At 38.0% G+C, this 4,689-nt stretch overlaps 1 non-coding gene across 1 annotated transcript; it reads left to right on the forward strand.

Annotated features, from left to right (window-relative positions):
- The first annotated feature begins 539 nt into the window (after positions 1 to 539).
- LOC141662638 (small nucleolar RNA R71) lies at positions 540 to 646 on the forward strand. Its single transcript, XR_012550744.1, has one exon. It is a non-coding gene; the product is annotated as a small nucleolar RNA R71 (small nucleolar RNA).
- The last annotated feature ends 4,043 nt before the right edge of the window (positions 647 to 4,689 follow it).

The following is a 4,689-nucleotide window of genomic DNA, read 5'->3' on the forward strand; positions in this document are numbered from 1 at the left end:
TGTTGCCTTGGTGCGTATTGCATTTGCTAAAAACTAGGAGGGTTGTACTGTTTTGCTGGATACTACTGATAAGGCTGTTGAACCGTATTCTGAGAATTGCTCCAACTGAAGTTAGGATGATTGCGGTTGTTGGGATGATAGGTGGATGGAACAGGCTGCTGCGACCTTTAAAAGTTACTCACGGACTAAGCTGATTCACTAGAAATAGCGCACTGCTCTGTCTCATGCGTACCAACACAAAGCTCACACACTAGTGATCTGATTAACTCCATAATTAGCCAAAGAATCCACCTTCATCGTCAAAGCCTTAAGCTGAGCAGTTATAGCAGTAGCTGTATCTAACTCCAGAATTCCTGCTACCTTGCCCTGAGATAGTCTCTGAGTAGGATTCTAGTATTTATTCACAGCCATTAGTTCAATTAATTCATAAGCTTCATCGTAGCTTTTAGCCCGCAAGGTCCTCCTGATGCTGCATCAAGCATGGGTCTAGAAGTAGCATCCAAACCATTATAGAATAGTTAATGATCATCCAGTCAGGCATCCCATGGTGAGGACACGTTCGAAGCATCTCTTTGTAGCGATCCCAAGCCTCACATAAAGATTCTCCAGATTGCTAAGCAAATTGTGTAAGTGCGTTTCTGATTGCCGCAGTCTTCGCCATAGGAAAGAATTTAGTTAAGAACTTTTAAGCAAGATCCTCCCATTTGGTGATAGACCCTGGCGGTAGAGAATGTAACCAGCACTTAGCTTTATCCCGCAGAGAGAATGGGAAAAGCTTCAACTTAATAGCATCTTCAGAAACTCCATTGAACTTGAAAGTGTCGCAGATCTCGATGAAATATTTGATGTGCATGTTGGGGTCTTCTGTCGGAGAACCCCCAAACTGAACTAAATTCTGTATCATCCGAATCGTGCTCGACTTGATCTCAAAGGTATTAGCCGAGATGACTGGTCGAACAATGCTAGACTGGATATCATTAATCTGTGGTTCAGAGTAATCCATCAAAGCCTTCGGATTCGCTTCTGGTTCTCCCATTGTAATAATTTCTTCTTCTTCAACTTTCTCCTAGATAAGAGCTTCTTCAAAAACTTCCTTAGCTACTACAACTTCTTCCTCAGCTTGATCCAAAGTTCTCTTACAAGTCCGAGAATGTGTATGCATACACACTCGCTAGAGTACCTGAAACACGACAAGAAAATAAGTAAGTAACTATGTCCGAGTCAATGAACTTTAAGGACCACTGATGACAAACACATAAACTAAAACTTAACATCGAGTCCCCGGCAGCGCTGCCAAAAACTTGTTAGGACGAAAACACGTGATAATATTCACGCAAGTATACGTGCTCGCAAGTAATATATAATTATTTCTAGTTCATTCCCACATAGATTGGTTTAGCTTAATTTTAATCAATGCACTTATGCAACAATGGTATGGTTATTATCCAATGCTAAGACGATTAACAAATTGAGATTGTTTCTAACTACAATTAACTAAGAGATTATACTTAAGAATATTAACTAAGAGATTTAAAAAGGATTGATTAACTATATGACACGAACATGGGATTCTAACTTCATTAAATACTTCAATCAATAGCCTTTTCGTTCTTAACCTTAGCATGGTAAGTTCTAAACCCCTAGACTTTCAACACAGAAGATTATGAGGATGTCATTCATCCACATGAAGACCTTCTTATTATCAATCCTCTAATTGGGAATAAAAAATTTGGAAGGTGCTTGTAGATACTAGGAGTTCGGCCAACATCCTGTTCCATAAAACCTACTATAAGATGAATCTGGTGGGTGAACAACTGGAACCCTACGAAGAAGCCCCTCTCTATTCCTTCGGCGGACACCTGATATAGTTTGAAGGTAAAATCACTCTTTCCGTCTTTTGGGTAAATTTCCATACACTATTGAGAAGCCCGTGAAATTTTATATGGTTCGGATTGAGAGTCCCTATAATGCAATCATGGGAAGGATTTTCTTGTCGACGTTCGAAGCGATGAAATATATACCACACCTCAAACTTAAGTTTTCTACGGAGAAAGGGGTAGGAGAGATGTGGGATGATCAGAAGACCACCCGAATAATAATGCTGGAAGACATGGAGAAGGCTCAATCCCACAAAAAACCAGACGATACTGGAAAAAAGAAAAGGGCCGATACTGAACCAAGTGGGAGCCGAGAGACCCTGAATATTTAACTGGATAAATTCAGAGCATATCTCTCAAGTCTGATCGTCGAGCCAACCACCGAGGTCGAAGAGGTTGAGTTATATGCTTGGCATTCGGGAAAAATAGTACGGATTGTGAGAAATATGGAGAAGGATCTGAAGGAAAACATTATTGCGGTCAGTCGACAATATCATGATGTGTTCACCTGGGGGCCAGAGGACATGCCCGGTTTGGATCCCAAGACAGCTAACCATTGCCTTGATGTACAGCCCGAGGCCAAATCGGTCAAACAGAAAAAGAGGAGCTGTAACGCCCCCAAATACGGGGTCAGAGGATTTCGTCATCACGAAGAAACCTCAATCCAAATCAACCTGTTTAATCGATAAATAAATGCCAGCGGAAGATATTTAGTGTTAGGTCACACACACACTGTAGAGGGGGTGAATACAGTGTATAGTACACTCAAATCGAACTTTAAGATCTTAAGTAACAGAAAACAAACTTTATTGAAACAATAAACTCTGTTACAGTATGGAACTGTTACCTTTCAGTGATGAACAAATATCACGAGAGCTGCTAGGGTTATATAGAATAATAACTTCGATAATGATAACACTTATAATGTAAACCCTATGCCTGTGTTTATATACTACACAGTTACAAGATAATCGCTAATTGATATGGAATATAATTCTGCTTCCTAAAATATATCAATCAGATATCTTTTCTTCCAAGTATTCCATTCTTCACGGAATTCCTTCTTCATGCATATCTCTTCTTATGTTTATCTCGATCTTCTTTCCTTTAATCAGCTACTGTCCTTATCTGATTGTCCTTCAGCACTTAAGTTCTGATATCTATCTTCTGATGATTATCTCCTAATAATATAAGTACTGATATCCTTAAGTCCTGACTTCCAGTATAAGTACTGATCAACAGTTAAGTACTGATTTATCCTGTTCACGTAAGATCTGAAAGCTAAACATAAAACATATTAGCCATGACATTATCAAATATATCTAACAATCTCCCCCAACTTGTAAATTAACAAAATATACAAGTTTAACAGATATTTGATGATGTCAAAAACATTAAGTACAAATGCATGAGAAATAGACTAGATAACTACAACTTACAGTCCTTAAAGTTTTTACCAATTTCAACTTCTGATAACAACTTCAATCTGTATAAATATCATAATTTAAGTAGTTGTAGATCTTCGACTTGGCTTCTTCATTTTCTGATCTCTCTGATGTCAGGAGTTGTTCTGAGATAGTTCTTCAACAAACATTTCTCAGCATATCTTAGTTCATCAATCATTCTCCTTTTAACACCTTTAAGCTCTGCAGTATCTTCACCAGTTTGAAAGATTGCAGCTCTGAGATCATTAATCTTTGCTTTTCTTAACTCCTGATCTAGTCTTATGACATAAGCTTTGTCAGATTCAAGATTGAATTCAAGTCCCTTAATACCAAGATACGTTCTGATCTGTGCAGTATTAGGCTTCATATCAACAATATCACCATTGTGATCTCTGTACTTTGGAATATATATGCTGTCAGACTTAATAGAATAAAGCCTTTTCTGTCTCTGAATCTGTTCTTTTAAGTAGTTTGCAGCAGTCTCTGTTATTCTGTCATCCACTTGAAGTAAGAAAAGTACATGCTCCAATTCTTCAAAATACTTCAAAGGAATGGCATTTTGTCTTATATGATAAACCCTACCATCTGTCATGAAATACAACATGATGTATTCTTTCAAGTAGGTATGGTAAACCATCTGTACAGATTCCAGTTGATTTAATCTCTCAGGAGTTGCTCCAATACCTGGTTCACTCAAGGAAGTTAGATCATTGGTAGTGTTGTGTACTCTTCTTTCATCAGCACTTCCCAATCCAGTTTTATCTCTAGCTTCCTTTCCAGTAACTACTCTTGCTTCAAAACCACTTGCAGTAGTCTTCAAAGATTGAGTCTGTTTTGCTTTAGTGAATCCTGGTAGGAGTGTTTTAGTTCTATCTTCTGATATCAAGTTAACTTGAGCACTGTCAGAGGTTACTTGCTTCTTCTGAATATCAGAACTTATAATTTCTTGACTCTGAACAACTTGAGCCATGTCAGAGGTTGTTTTAAGAACTTTTCTTGTAGTCAGAGCAAGATCATCTTTTCCATCAGTAATTTCTTCTTCCTCAGGAGGTACATAAGGCTTGATAGGTTCACCAACCTTTTCTTTACCCTTGGATCTTGGATCTATCTGTGGTTGTGATCTAGCCAAAGTTGCTTCAGTATGTATCCTTTCTTTGATCACAATGCCTTTAGGTTTTGGAAGTAACTTTTTACCAGAAGCTTCAGATTTAGATGTGACTTTCTCTGATTTAAGTCTGGCTTCTTCTTCCTTTAAACTTTCCAAGTCCATCCCTGGATTTTCTTGAAGAAATAACTATTTTGACATTTCCTCATCAAGATCTAGAAGTTCATCAGAACTTATCCTTTTACCAGCAGCAGAACTTATT

Source organism: Apium graveolens, chromosome 5, assembly GCF_009905375.1.
Source record: "Apium graveolens cultivar Ventura chromosome 5, ASM990537v1, whole genome shotgun sequence".
Taxonomy (NCBI): Eukaryota; Viridiplantae; Streptophyta; class Magnoliopsida; order Apiales; family Apiaceae; genus Apium; species Apium graveolens.